Below are 16,234 nucleotides of genomic sequence, written 5' to 3'. Positions count from 1 at the left end.
CCATAAGGTCAAGTTTTTACTTGAGCCTTCCTGGAAGCTCCACCTGCAGCAAAAATTCTAATACAAAGTTTAAAATCCTAAATTTTTATGAAAATTTGAAGTTTGTAGCTTCAGAGCTATTAATTGTAGGCCCTGTGAGTGTGATCATCTGTCTACTAGATTCTAGTAAAACCTTTTCCTCAACAGTGTGTATGCAGGCATAAAAACAAGTGTAATATATACTGCTTGAGGGGAAAAAAGAAACACCCAGAAGTGAGAATCTTGCATGGGTGAGTTTGCTTCCCGTGGTGGTTCCAGGAGCAGCTGTGGGACCAGGTGGAGTGATTTTTCTAACGAAGACTTGTTTGCAAGAGCAGGTTGGGCTCCTCAGTGAGACCATTCTGGAAGGCAAGCTGAGAAAAAGAACTTCAGCTCTCAGTTCTCCTCAGCATGTGAGTATTAAGGGGGGGGGTTTATTGGGGGTGGGGGTTCTTTGTGTTTGATTGTTTGGGGGGGGGTTGGTGGTTTTTGAGGGGTTTGGGGGGTTTTTGGGGTTTTTTGCGGGGCAGGGATGTCTAGGGAAATCTCAGCAGATTGGTCAGTAGTTACCTTTGCCTCCTGTGTGCCCAGGCAATGGACTGCAGGCATTTCTCAAAGCTCAGTGTTGCAGTGGCTGTCCTGCATCCTACAGTCCACAGTTGTCTGCTGGTGGCTTCAAATGGCTTTTCCAGCTAAGGCAGGGATTAAAATACTGTTTCTGGATCCTGTAACTTGAGATGCTGAGTTTTTTTCTGGCTTTCTCCTGTTTTCTTTCGACCTGTATAAAGTACAATTGAAGACCCTTGTGCTGTTGACAGGCACTGCAGCTGGTCTAACCTCAGGCTCTGTGAGGTGATACTGTGCTAACCAGACCTGTGCTTCCAAGCAAGGTCCAGTGGTGCACTCACCTCTAAGGAGGGAGGCTTTCCTGTGCTTGCTGGATTTTGTAGTTGCAGAGAAGAAAAACTGGGGTGGAATTGACTCGTATCTTACTTCCTGAAAAAACAAAACAGAAAACAAAACAAACAAAAAACAAAAACAAAAACAAACAAACAAAAAAAAATGAACTTGAGGGATTTTTTTTCGTGGGATGAGGTACAGCAGCCTGTCCTCTAGCATCTGTACAGTCAGACGGAGTACTGTGTCTCCCCAGGAGACTCCCAAGCATGGAGGAGAGCCTTGCTGAGAAGAGGAATGGGAAGGCACTGCTCACATGTTTGGGGATCCCGCTCGGAGGGAGGATCTGAGACTGAGCCAGGCGGGCAGTAGCTCAAGGAGAAATTGGGCAGGGCACATGAGATGGAGATAAAAGTTTCTGCCTGAGAATGAAAGATGGTTGCTGGTGATGTTCTTGCCCTTTGTGCCTGCCTGTAAGGGAGGACAGGAAAATGCAAAAGATTCCCGAGTGCTGCAAAAGTAATGGGGAGCAGCTGTGCACCAGCTGCTTCTGAGATCAAAGACGACTAAGTGCTTACTAAAAAATTTTGCCTCAGGGGAGTGTTTTATCTAGCATGGGGAAGGAGAGCCAAATATCTGAATGCAGAGACAAGCCTGAGGCGAGCTGGTTGTGTGAGAAGTAGAGGTTTTGTTGTCCTGGAATGCGGACAGACAGCGATAAGCCACTCCTTGAGAGCGAGGGAATTGCTCTGCTTTAACCTTAGCCTTTCTACTGAGCTGTGCAGTCCTGCCTCTCTGCTGGCGGATGGAGAGGGAATTTTGTCGAGAGGTTACTGGGAGGTGGCAGAACGCTCTGGAAATGGGCCACAAAGACCACGTGCTTTTCCAGGCACACAATGTTTGACTAAGTGTTTATGTGTTTTCATGGATTGGTGGGTGCAGAACAAATAGAGGACAAACTTTCATGTTGTTTGTACCTACCAAAGCTGAGGTAGCTGGATAGCATGTGTTACACAAATCACTCCAAATAGAACATATCTGCCTTTTTGGTCTGCAAATGCTGCCTGAATGAGAAACCTATCTGGAGAAATAAAGGTATGTATCCCATAAAGGTGTGCATCCCTTTTGGAAGAGTGGGAGATTATTGATGAGATTAAAACAATCATTGATGGTTGTGTGTGGAAAGGAGTATTAGCATGAGGGGACCCTGAGAATAGTTAAAGATGTGAAAAAGAAATTTCTTTTTCAGATTCCAGAGATGCTGTGGTTGCGGTGGAAAGACTTGACACAGGTGGAGTTTGGGGAGTGCAGGAGAGACAAGAACCTGTGCTCATCTAAGGCAGCTTGAAAGGGAGGTGGCAGAGCTTAATGAAAGATAAGCATCAACTCTCTTCTGGTTGCATCTTGCTGTCATTTACTGGGAAATACCCATTTTGGAGAGCCTAGGCAATATGTACATTTGGATGACTGGAATAAAAGCCAAGTTCATATCTCATCAGCCTGGGGTTTGCATAGCAATAATGGGAGTAAGGAAGGTTTCACAAAGATGGACCATAATGTGTGGTTTTGTTATTCCTTGCTACAGGCTGCCTCTCTTTGGTTTATAGAGAAGTGATAGAAATGCCAAAAATTACAGCTGTTTTGAGATAGCTGCTGTTAATTGCAATTAGCAGCTGGGCTGCTCACCCAGTGCTGCAGAGCCACGGTGGAGTTGTGCATGCAGGGAGTGCCCCTGCTACAGCTACTACAAAAAGGAATGGTAAGGCAGACAAAGGATAGAAAGGAAAGGGAGAATTTAGAAGGGTTTCTCTTCCCCCTCTCATGGGAGGTGCACAGCAAATCAGTGGCTAATCTGGGATTGGAATGAAGGCTTTTTGTAGCTAGTCCAGTACTCTAGCTACTAGATTATAGTTCCTCTGATGCTGTTAATTAAAGATTAATGCATGCAGTTGACTCTGTCTTAATGTGGCAGCTACACTGGAACATGCTGGAACTGTTTCTCTTTATCATTTTTATTCACAGAGAGGAGCTTAATGACCAAAACCGGAGACTAATTCAATTAGAGGGCTATTCAACAAGCACCACCTTCTGAATAGTAACAAGAACTTCAGAAATATCTGCTGTAAACTAAGGCAACTTCTTATAAAGCAGTGGCCTCTGTTTCACCCTTGGAAGTAGCTTCCAGCACTACTGAGCAGTACTTATTTTAATGCAGCTGTATACAGGAGCAAAAAGGGGGAGCTAAAGTGACTTTGAGAACTTTTCAGCTTTCCAGAAAGCAAAGAGCAAGGAGCCTTGGCTAAGGCAAGCTTCTTTTAGTTGGCTTTCTTAGAACAATTTAATTATTAGAATATGGATGTGTCTGAACTGAAGTAATTGAAGTATATCCTAAGCAGTGGAATGGGCTCTTCTACACCTTCCCCACCCCACTGTAAAATATAGATAAATATTGTTATTAATATTATTGCTGTTAATGCCCAAGGCAGATGTCCAGGTTCTATAGATACCAACAGCCTTTCTGCATCATGTATCAGTAACAAAGACTGCAAAGGGACCAAGCTGTAGTGTGTGGTTACTGTTGAATAACAGCACATTTATTGATTTATAATGAAGACAAGTATTTCTAATTTTGTCACTAGTGAAGTTTTTAGCCCTATTCAGTGCTTCCAGAAGGAATATGCATTTTTAAAAGGCTTTATCTTGAGACTCTACAAGAAGCTAGTGCTATTGCATGGCAATTTTCAATACTTTTCATGGTTTGGCATGGAATAAAAGCCTTAATGATCTGGGCACTGCTCTGTCATTTGGACAATGCCAATTCCTATTTATGAACAGAGTTTTCTTCTTTGTTATTGATGGGAATGAAGAATTTAAGTGGTCAGCTTTTGCAGAGCAGATGCAAAACCCAGCAGTGATGCATTGGTCCTTGTGCCTGTTTTTTGGTCAGGTACTAAATCCACCTTTAGCTCTCCTGGTGTCAGAACAAGGTGTTGTGGCACCATAAAATTATTTAAATGTTCTCACATATTTTTGAGCCTTGTGATCACAGGGTATAATTTGCTATCCCATAATTGATTTAAATGCCATGTCATGTACTTGTGACTGATTCGACAGGAAGGTGGTGGTGTGCTCCCAGTGTCACTGACGTCTGTGCTGCTGTTCAGGATGGCATGACTTGCATCTCTCATGTTAAATACTTCAGAATCACAGTCTGAGATTCGTGGAACCTCTGTGCCTGCACTGATCTTAAAGGTCAGTAGGAATAGCTGGGATTTATAGCTTGGCAATTCTGTGTATGGGTTTGCAAGTTCCATGAATTAAGTATTTAAAATTATATAAGCACCCTCAGATTATATCTGTAAAAAGCAACAGTCCCTACAGAGTTCTGAGGACTTTAAAAAGCAGATCATTGTGGTGTTTATTTGTGACAATTAATTCCCCAATGGCATTGACAGCCTTCAGGCTGGGCTCCCGGCCCCACAAAGTGCATTTCCTCATCTCAGAACAGAGGGGCAGAAGAGTGGGCGTGCTGAGTGAGCTACCTACACTAGCTGGGAGACAATGTGGAGGATTACAGGGCTCTTTTGGGTTCTAGTGCAGCCTGCACTGGTGGAAGTGGAAAATTGGTGGAGGTGTTTTTGGTTGGGTTTTTCAGGAATTTTTAGGGGGGAGGGGGCAGAACATGAGGACAGACAGTTTGAGATAGAAAGAAAAGAGTGCCTGATGTGCAATGATACAGACCTCTGGGTTTTACTTGTAGCCCTGGTAACAAATTGCTGGCTGAACTTCTACAAATAGCCCGGCAGTTCCGTGCTGCTCTGTTATTTCCCATTCAATGTAACAGCCTCAGAGATGCTCCTTGCTTTGCAAAGCACTGAGAGAGCCATGGGTCGCCATTTATTGTTCACAGAATTTACCTCAGAACCTGGAATTGGTGCTTGCCACATCCATTCTCCTCTGAAGACTGCTAATTGGAGCCAGGGTGGTTTTGGCCAGGGCTTCAGGGCAAAACAAGTCCTGTCTTTCCTCTACCTGCCTGGAGGGTGACGGAAGTGAAGGAAGTGGGATGGGGTTTACTCTACTTAAGGCAAGACTGTAATGTGCCGGAAAAACATGGCTCCATTTAGTCAGCAGCATTGCAGAGAACAGAGGGATGAAGGGTAACTAAGGGTAACATGGAGCATTTGGGATATTTTTAAAAACGTGAAATGGCTTTTCTTATTAAAAGAGTGGTTGTGCATCATTAGAGGCATCAAAAGCGAAGCAGGAACCATGCTTTGTGAATCAGGAGGAAGAGCAGTCCTTAGCAGTTGCTAATCTATTTATGTTCCAGTCATGCTCAGAGTGTGGCTTTGAGGTCTGCAGCTCTTGTAATTGCCTGGAATATGTCACTCTGCAGCAAGATTCATTGTTCTGCTCTCCCTGAGAGGAAGGCTGGGATTTTTAGCTGTAGGACTTTTCTTTCAGTTGAGCAAGGAGACATTCCCGAGCATTGTTTTGCTGAAACACTATTAATTATGGCTCCCGTTATAAGCACGTCAGTTCTATGTGATCTAGGCAAAAATTGATGCATTTGGTGGTAAGCAGCCAGGCCTTTATTTTGGGAATTACACATGAGGTTTAGGAGCCAAGTTTTGATCCCTGTAGATAGAAGTCCCTTAAACTCTGCAGAATCAGTAGGATGCTTTTTTGGTTCCCTGATTTCTCGAAGGGTCAGAGACTTAATTTTTTTCTTTCCTTTTTCTCTACTTCTTGCTGCCAGCTTTCTTTGCTATTCCCCAAGCAACGCTCAAAACATTTAGACATTAAGCTCCTCATTAAATTAGAGTGAAATCAGAGCTCCGTGCCTTGCAACAAAGATTTAGAGGGGCAAGATTCTGCAGGGATTGAACACGTTTTCAGGAAGCGATATAAGATGTGGCTTCAAAAGGGCTTCCAGCCCAACCTCACCCCTGTTACTTTGCATGGGAACCTCTCTCCTCTCTGTCTTCCCTTGAAGAGAGGTGAGTGCTTTTTTATATAATGAAGAGTTCCTCTAGCTTTCTTTCAAGTCCCCAAGGTATTGTTGACCGTGGGAACCTCTCGTATAGCTCCTGTGGAAGTGGGAGCTTGGAGCGTAGCCATGACACTTCCATGTAAGAAAGCACACAAGCTCTAGGCAAAACTCTTCACTGGTGCTGATAGGCTAGTGGAAAAGCCAATTTTTCTTCCATAGATTTGTTTCTTTCATGAATGACAATCTGTGCTGACTTTTCCTCTCTGGGGGCTCAGAGTGGAGTTGCTGCTCAGTTTCAACTAGATGTGAGATGCTTTTAGATCCAGATGCTGGAATTCCCTCTGCTTCTTCTCTGATGCATGGCTGGATCAAATGAATTATATGCTGAAGGACCTCTAGAGAGGTGAGCTGTGAAGAAAATGTCTTTAACATGACTGTCAGAAAGTAGGCTTGCCCTATGCAGGGCTGCTTTGGTGCTTCATAATTTGGAACAGCTCTTTCTTGTTTTACTCCAGTATGCACTGGTGAGTTGGTTCAGGAAGTTCAAATCCTCCTGGATTCACTGACATCTGTTTGTAAAAGTTGAAAACTGCAGCTGTAACACACAATGGATATCTGAGGGTTTTTCAGTAACACAGAAATGGCTTCATGAACCAGACTCTGTCCAAAATGTCATAGATGCTTGTCCTTGTGACTTGTGAGGACATGGTAGAAGCACTGTGGGTTTTTAAGGTGTGCCAGCTTACACAGCTATTACTCTAAAAGGGGTTGTGGTTGGCCCCTTTTTTACCTCTGAATTCAAGGAAGTCTTAAGGATAACAAGAAAATTAATTTAGAAATTGGTCTTGGACAGAGACTAAACATGAAAAATGTTACCTTGAATCTGTTCAATAACCATCTGGAAAGATAGACAGTGTTTTTCAGACAGAAGATGAGGCTCTGATGTGTTTCTCTCCAAACAATCGTGGTCACAAGGGAACAGAATGTTTAGATAGTTGATTGCAGTGTGCATAAAGAACTCTCAGGTTCTTCCACAGTGTACTGAATTTGCTAAGAACCAGGGTTTTTTTATTTCCTAGTGAACAAATAGGTTACAATGCCAAATACCCCTGAGCACGTTCAAGTTTATTCCATTTGCAATCAAATGAGATGAGACACTGCCCTGTTCTAAGAGAACATCTACGAATACAAGAACCTGTGTGAAAAAAATCAAGAAGCTGATTGGTGTTGTACAAACTCTTTGGTTTCTTGACCTTGTACAACTATGGCAAGAAAAAAAGCCTCTTGATAATTGCCCATGAAAGGCATTTAAATGTTTTTGTTAATCCACCTGCAAGCCTGCAGGCTTATAAATAAGTACTGCTGTGGCATCATCTGGTGACAGCAGCCCCTAGAGCTGAGTCCTCTCATCAGCTCTGAGTTCATCTGTGTGACCCTGAGTTGGGGCATATTTTTCTGGAATCAGATTTGTCAAAGAATCCCATTTCCATTTAGAACTAGAAATAAGTAGCAGCTTCTTGTGGACTTCAGTTTCTCTTCGCTTCACTCATCTTCAGTTTACGTTTTTTTAGATTCTTTTTTTTTTACCTCCACAGATGTTTCCCTGTGTCTGTAATTTGAAATGACTACAGTCACTTTTGTTGCAGAGGGTATAAACCTTATTCCTGCTGTTTAAACCCTTCCTGCATGAACTTTCTGGATGTTTTCAGTGAAGGATTCACATGGGTAGTAGTACATTTAGAGCTAAATGCTGCATCTTCTGAGCACTTTGCCCAATTTCTAATCGTATCTCATACTGAACATGAAATGCCATAGCCTGCTAGCAGCACCATGTCAAGTGCAGTACTAATGTGTAAAACCTGACAATCTTTGCCTTCTGGTGCTTCCAAGGGAGGCTGCAGAAGAGAGAAATGCACTGCAGAGTGTTTCACCCAGTCCAATGCCTTTAAATTTGATTGACCTTTCTGAAGAAGGATCAGAAGTGTCCTTGCCCCATGGTGCTGCAGTTGGACAAGCAGCCTGTTTAGTTGTGTCCCTGGAGCTGTTCCAAGGGTCTTGCTGCCAGCAGGATAATGCCCTCTTTACCAGGTTCTGGAGGTACTGGGGAATTACCAAGAGGATCCCTCACTCCTTGTTCTCCTCTTTGGAGAGCATCTGGCTTGCCTCGGAGATGGAAAAGGTTAGTACATGGGAAAATCCTGAAACAGACTGTCAAGAGCAGTAACAGTGTGAGAGAGTGAAAACCAGTTTCAAGATACTGTCAAGAGCCTGGGGAAGTTTTCTGGGAAGGGAATTGAAGCTGACCCAAGAGAAGTCTGGACTATTAAGTTAATTATCCTGTCATGAGGTTTTTGAAAGCAAAGATGGAGCTCTATTAGCATGTTGGCTTCATGGCAAGTGAGAGCTGGCTGGAGCCTGTTCATCTGAATGTATTTTTGGGATGAATTAGAGCCTTAAAAGCCTGTGGGTTTTGTTGAAAAATGACATTTTGAAAGAAGCAAGTTGGCTGCTAGGATTCAGAATCGCAACAGAGCCAAAATAAGCTTCATATTTCTTAACCCCCATGTCACTTTGAGGTCCAGATTATCCCAGGTGATATGCAAATACACAAGGATGGAGCATTGTGAGCTGCCAGGTTTTCATGAAAAGGGGGCAAAGGAAAATAAACCACAGTTGTCCATTATGTAAATGTATGGCAGGTATGAAAAAGACTGAGCTATTCAAACCTGATAAAATTTGTGAGGAAAGGCAATAAGAATGGGAAAAAGAGGCAGGGATATGAGTTAACTGAGAACTCAGACTGTGACTTCAGCATTTGGCACAAGTCAGCAGAATAAATAAAGCACAGAGATGCTGGGGGGCAGGGAAAGAGACGTGTCCAGAGCAGCATAAACAGTGAGTCTTGAGCCAGGGTACTGTGCATTGTGTTAGCAGGCATCGAGTTGGGTTTGTGGGAAAGATGGATAACAGCAAAACAGACTAAAGGATTTGAATAAAGGCAACCAAAAGATTGTGCTCCAGTCATTTTTGTACTCTGGTATGAATCGGATGCAGCTCCAGGGGACTTCAAGAATGAATAGTGACATAATGCTAGGAGAGAAATGGCTTTCTTGTTATTAGAAAAGACGCAGATTAGATAAAATTGTAATTTATGTCATTCTGAGCATGTGGGGAGCTGGCATCAAGGGATGAGAAACCAGTATATTACAAAGGCTCAAGGAAAAAGGAACTGAATCCTTAGGGAGTGCTTATTCTCTCCTGATACAAAATGATTATTAGGAAAGATAAACTTCTTAAAATTAGATAGTAAATATAATTTTGTGCAGACTGTAGCCAACAGTAGTGCTCAAGGCCTACTTCATGTCAGTGTGAATGGGTAATTCAGAGCCTAAATGTCTGTTTCTCTGATGTTGTACAGTGGAAGCTCTGGGTAGCTCAAACCAGAAAAGTGCCAGGCTTCCTCCAGCACCCATGTTCCTTTTCCAGCTGTAAAAACAGGAAAGGTTTACATGTCCTTGTCAAAAGCTGCTCTGAGTGTTGGCAAAGTTCTGCTCCAAGGGTGGTTGGACAAAGGGAACACAGCAGGGAGGGATGAAGGGAGCCTGAAGGACACCATTTCTTATAATTCTATATTTTGTATGATTCAATCAGGAGATGTGTAGTTCCTGCTAAAGAAAGAAAACTACTGTATAGATTAACTCTTTCTAGGCAGGAAAAGTCTGTGCAGCTCAAATAACAGTCCAAAATAATTGTGCTGTTCAACTTTCTGTTAAAAAAAAATAAAAAGTTTTTTGTTTACCACAGAGAACATCAAGGAGGATGCCTGATATCCATCTCTACAGTTTCTGGAATTCCTTGTGAATGTTTCCCCATCATATATAATCTTGCACCAAGAACCTTTAAAGTGAAGCTTTTGAAGCTGTGCCAGGATGCCTTGGTCTGCAGTTTTGTGAACATTTCTGATTTTCACAAGTGTTGAATTCAGAAATTGTACTGCCACAATGGTAGGTCATTGTATCAGGGGGCTGAAACTGAGTTTAAAGTTGTCATGATGCAAAGGTAATTGGGTGACTTGTTAGTGAAACCTTTAAAAAAAGAACATTAGGGACAAAAATGTAGCTAAAATTCTTATGATGGGCAAAACCCTGTGAACTTATTGGGTAAGTTATACATGCAGAATATATATTTTACTACTGAATATTATGCATTGGGTGTGTGTAGTTGGCTTACTAAGTATCATACACGTATTTTAAATAAGGGATTTTAAAAATTTAAGCAAGATTTATTTCCTGTTTGTTTTTACTAACAATTGTGTGTCTAAATCTCAGGGTTACTGTCAGAAATATAAAACTTCACTACTGCTTTAAGGCCTAGGTTCATTAATTTGCCCAAATTAAAAAAAAAAAAAAAAGTAGATATGAGGGAAAATCTATAACTGAAATTTTTGAGAAGCTGGAGGTCATTTTGCTTTGCTGCAGGGCTGTGCAAATGGTTATATGCTTGTCAGTTAAACTGGTTTGGGATTTTTTTTACCCGTTCTGGGCACCCAGCCAGACTAACTTACAAAACTGCAATTATCATGATTGTTAGGAATAGTTCCACTTCTTCCCTTGGATTTCTTCTGCCTTGCTTCTTTTCTTCTTTGAGGAAGTCTTAAATTTTCCTGTCAGTTCTGAGGAGACCCTGATTTTCCCCTTAGGGGTTCCCACAGAGACACGGAGTAGCAGAGGCCCTCCAGCTCCCTGATAAATGTAATCCTATCAGAGGCGGCAACAAGCCAGACTGTCACTCCACAGGATCAAATCCCCAACCTACAGAGCCAGGTCTTGCTGCTGGGAGACCCACAGTGCGCTGGGTTTTTTTAATTTTATCATTCAAAAGAGATTTTCTAAATATATTTTGAATTTGAAGGCGGAGAGGCTTTGGCATTTGCATCATCCCACATTTATGACCGCACTGACTTCAGCTGGTCAGTGAAGGTTTCCAAGGCATTCTGATGCCCCTCCACAAAACATGAATCAAAGAGAAAGGGCTGGCAGCAGCTGCTGGCCACCCAGCAGCCTTTGGGCTGCAAGCACCGTGGTCTGAGGGCGCCCGGGGTAGGGCAGCACTTACTGCACTCCTGCCTCTGGCCCCACGTTCTCCAGAAGGGACAGGCCACTTCTGCCAGGCTCTGGGGTAACTCCTTTGCATGCTTAGGGTGTAGGTGTGGATGGCTTTACTTATCAGGGAGAGCACATTGGAAGGTGCTGGTGTGAGCTGGGATCGAGCCTGTGAGGTGTTGATAGTGCCTTGATCTGCTGGGGAAAGTGGGCAAGTCTGAGCCTTGGGCAGTGCTGCACTCTGCTCTTTTATCATCAGTGATTTGCAGGGTTGAGTGTGGCAGCAGTCGAGGCACGGGCGCCTTTTCAGCTCCTCAAACAGAGCTCCTGTTGTGCCCCATAGGAACAAGGGATGTAGAAGATGCCCAATCTCGGCTGTCATCCCTGTGGAGGAGCTGTGCCTCCTTCCTGCGTTACGCATGGATTTGGGGTGGGATGCTCTGATTCTCCTTCCTCCTCCATGCCAGTGGTTTCAGTTTGAGGCGGGGCCTGGAGGGAAAGCCCAGTGCTTATCTCACTCATGCCTTGTGCTGCTGGGCCTCAGTGATAACGCACCTCTGGCTGCTGGTGCTGCTTCCCAGGTCACAGCAGCTCTTCTTCCTCAGGATGAACTCACAGGAGCTCTAGGAAAGCCAGCAATGGGGAAATAATGGTGGCGTGTCAGGTTGGTGTGTAGGGCTGGCCAGATACTGCCCATCAGGGAACTTCCCACGTTCAAACCACCTTCCTGGGATATAACACTCTGCTGAGGATTTTGGAAGTCTCATTTATTTTCAGCCAACCAAATCATGTCAGGAACTTCTGGACAATTTTTATATGTCTCATTTAATTATATTATCTACATTAGCACTACAGACTTCTGTATTTCTTAGAATCACAGAGCATCCTGAGTTGGAAAGGACCCACAAGGATAACGAAGTCCAACTCCTGGCCCTCCACAGGACATCTCAAGAGTCACACCGTGTGCCTGAGAGCATTGTCCAAATGCTTCCTGAACTCTGTCAGGCTGGTGCTGTGACCACTGCCCTGGGGAGCCTGTTCCAGTGCCCAGCCACCCTGTGGGGGAAGAACCTTTTTCTAACATCCAATCTAAACCTCCCCCAGTTCAGCTTCAGGCCATTCCCTCCAGTCATATCCCAGCTCAGTGGCAAAACTGTAGTTTTAATGCCTGTGTGTCAAGAACTGTCTAGGAGATGTGCCACATCTCTCATTTAGTGAGTTTTGTTTCCAAAGCATTAACTTACCATGTGAGCATTGGGTGGAACCATCCTGCTGTTAGGAAGTGCAGTGAGGGAGCTGAATGGCATTTTAAATGTAGGCTAACCACAGATTTCCAAAAACTCCTCACTTATTTTCAGGTTTTGAGGTACCTCATTAATATCATTCTGGCACATCTACTGCTTTTTGTTTTATATAGTTCTGTCTGGAAGTCAGAATATTGCTGGAGAGGGTTATGAGTCTTGGAAAGCAGCATCTAGGAAATACTGGTTTATTAGAGTGTTATGAGTTGACTTCTCACCCTGCAGAGTTGCACAGTTGCTCTACAGGGAGTGTTTAGTGACTTATACCCAGACAAGGGGGTACAGATGAGTTACAGTGGCTCTAAAGGCTCACACTACCTGCTTCTTCTTGGGTAGTCCATGTGGTTCTGCTTCAGCATGACTGCCATGGCTGGGTAACTGTTCAGCTTCATTGACTGAGGCAGAATTTGGAAGGAAATGCAAAATTTCAAGGAGTCCCTGAGGTCAAAGCAATGTTTTGGGTATAAGGCATGGATTTGTTTTGGTTAAGTATTGCAATCCTCTTTATCCTAGAGGAAATAGATTTCTTTTTCTTTGAGTTAGTAAGTTTTCTTTATGTTTTTTCAAGGCAGGCAGGGCAAAAGATGTTTTACTGAGATGAGTTGAGCTCACTCTGGTGAGGTGGGCAGTACTCATGCATGCTCTGGGTGATTTGATTGGGTTCTCAGACTACAGCCTGCAGTGATCCAGAGCTTGATGACCCTGCAGTCCAAGCCAGAGAGGAAGTTTGTGATGAGGACTGGGGAGATGGAAAACGAATGCAAGTTGGCATTTGTTTCCTTTTGCAGCATGACAGAAGCTGGAAGGAACCTCTGGCAGTCATCTGGTCCCACCCACCCCTGCTCAAGCTGGACCACCATGAGCTGTCTACCCAGGCCCACGTTCAGAAGTTTGAGTACCTCCAAAGTTGGAGACTCCACAGCCTCTCCTGTGCCAGTGCTGAAATCAGCTTGACATTAAGAAAGTGTTCCCTGCTGCTCAGAGGGAGCCTCCTGTGCTTCAGTGTGTGCCCACTGCTCCAGTGCTGTCACTGAGCACTGCTGGAAAGAGCCCGGCTCCGTCCTCTCTGCACTGCCCACAGGGTGTTTATTCACACAGCTGAGATCCTGCCTGAGCCTTCCCTTCCCTGTGTTGTTCTTCCAGGAAATATCAGGGTGGTTGAAGCCCCTGTGAGGACCAGGGCCTGAGACTCAAAATCTGTGTTGAGACACAGGTACTGACAGCGTCCTCCAGTCTGTGTGGAACAGCTATGCATCCACCTGGTGTTCTTGTCAAAGGTGGCTCTTCCAGAATTGAGCACAGTAAGAACGAGGACTTCAGGGAGAATAGCTGCCACTCCTCTACTTCTTGCTGTAGCTCCTTTTACTTCCTACATGCTCTTTTTTTGGTGGTTTCTAATTCTGCTTATTTGTTGTATTTTTCCCTGTGCAGGAGGGGATGAGGAGGACCAGAATTTCATCTTCTGATTTTGCATCACACTCCAGTATCTTCGCCCATCAAAATGCTTTTCATCCTGAGTACCTCAAGAGATGATTATATTTGGAGTTTGTTAGGAAGCTTGGTGTATAACTTCAGTCATATCCCCCCTGAAAAGGAAAGCAAATGCAGAGGGCTGTGAATGAAGTATTTTCTGGAGAAATCTGAGGGGCAGTACAAGGCAGGAGCATGGTGATCTTGTGCTACACAGGCACTCTCCTTCTCGATACTCTCCTTGGGAAGGCAGATTCACCAGTGTGCCATCTCCAGGAGAGCTGAGCTCTCGCGCTGCATGACTGAAGGTTGCCAGCTCCAACTCTGTTGCGAGCTCTGTACCAGTCTGTGTTGACAGCTACTGGCAGTGCCTCAGGATGGAAAATCATGTGGCAAACTGTAATTGGGTTGAGGCACTTCCTCCCTCCCACTCTCTCCTCATCCTCTCAGAAGCACTCTTGTCATGTCCCAGCTGACTGTGAAAGTGCCTAAACTTGCAGCAACAACCTAGGCAGAGCATTGGCTCCATTTATTGAAGTAAATGGAGAGTATTTTACCTGTCCATTTGGCCAGAAATGTTTTGTTCGCTGCCTCATTCCCTAACTGGTTGAACGCCTATTTTATCACTGTTTGGGTGAAGTATGAACTCTACCAGTATAAAGTTAAGCAATGTATAGCTCAGTATTACGTGTTTTTTCTATTCAAGTATTCCTGACTTTAGGAAATGAATCCCACCTCAATAGGTAATTTAATTCCCCTGAACCTTTTTTCCATAATAACAATGGTGCAGCTTCTGAATTACAGGGAAGTGTCTCTTAGCAATGTTTTCAATCCAGTAGAGCACTTGCTCAGAGGAACTGTTCCAAATCTCAGATTTGTGGAAATTAGGGAGTGTGAACATGGAAAAAGTCTACAGGCAGGTTCAGATCTTCAGATTACCTCAAAATGTTGCGGGTTATCTTAACCAGAGTTAAGACCTTGCTCGGATTTTTGCTCAAGTAATGCATCAGCAGAAGGTGGGATTAAGTGCACACAGGTGGCATTCAAACAGTTCCAAGTACCTTCAGTCCATGGGTCCCTGCTACTATTTGCTCATCAGGAGAAAAGTTCTCTTATTTGCTTCCAAAAATACATTTGAATGTGATAGAACTTCCATGGGGAAAGCCTTAAAGGTTAGTGCAGTCCAGTGGCCAATGCTCCTCCACTCGCTGTTTTGGGCAGTGCCTGGGCTCTTGCCTATTTCAGAAAGAGAACTCAGATGTCATGGAAGGACTCCTACACTGCATTATCAAGGTTCCTGTGCTACTCTTAAATTGCAGCACCAACACAGCCAGTGGCCTCAGACTGTCTCTATGTTCCATAACTAATTAATCAAATCATGTAGTAGTGATTACAATCAGGATAGTCTTGACAGGAGATGCAGGGGTCAGGAATGAGCAAGGCTAAAACCAGATGAATTTTATATTCCATTATTCCTAATTCTACTAGCCAGTGACTAGACACTGGCACCCAAACAGGAGACTTGCCTGCATGCTTGAAGGAAGAAAAAACAGGAAACCATTTATTTAAAAAAAGTCCTATGGAAGTTCACTTGGCAGTCATTTAGAAAGATACTGTTACATGTAGGTTTAACAATTTGTGCTGCTCCGAAATCGTCCAGATTCACACTAGAGTTAACACAGAAGAGCCATTTTGAAGTGCCACTACTTCTGGGAGGCTGTGACCCCAAACCTGAAGCTTTAGAAGAAACGCTGGCTGCAGAGTTTTGCACATGCCCGGGAGAACCTTTGTGACTGTGGTTGGATTCAGTCATCAGAGCCTAAATCTGATGCTTTGGGTTAGGTGATCTATGCAGTACAGCAAATATATGTAAAACTGTACAAGCATCAGCAATGAATCAGGCTCGACAAAGACCTATCTCTTCTGTGAAGAAACGCCTTGAAAACACTCATTTATAATATCTGAAGTCAGTTTTTAGGAACTCTCAGGTTTTCTTGATTGTTACTAGAGGTCTACAATGTTCCTGTCTTTGTTCTATTATGGCTTTGCAGAGACTAAACTGGACTTGACTGTAACCTCCACACACATCAGAGGATATTTACTGACCCATACTGAAAAAAATGGCACAGAATTTTCCTGAAGAAGCAGGATTGCTGAAGACCATGTATGGGCAAAAGGTGTGTACTATTTATGCACGAGAACATAATTTGTTAATAGTGTCAAATTAGTTACTGACAGTGCATAGGAAGTGGCCTGAATGACTTTTTCCAGTCAGACAGGAATTTAAACAGTCAATAAATTATTCACATCTTATCACGCAAACTGTAGGCAGCATAACAGCCTGACTGACAGCAACACAAAAAAAAGAAGTCGAATTATGTTTTCAGTTGAATTGCCTGTTCCTTCAACTGATTTAATTCTAAATGTCTTCACTGTAACAGTTCTTTCAT

Source organism: Prinia subflava, chromosome 1 (genome assembly GCF_021018805.1).
Source record: "Prinia subflava isolate CZ2003 ecotype Zambia chromosome 1, Cam_Psub_1.2, whole genome shotgun sequence".
NCBI classification, from domain to species: domain Eukaryota; kingdom Metazoa; phylum Chordata; class Aves; order Passeriformes; family Cisticolidae; genus Prinia; species Prinia subflava.
The sequence above is the reverse complement of the archived record's forward strand: the minus strand, read 5'-3'. Positions refer to the sequence as shown.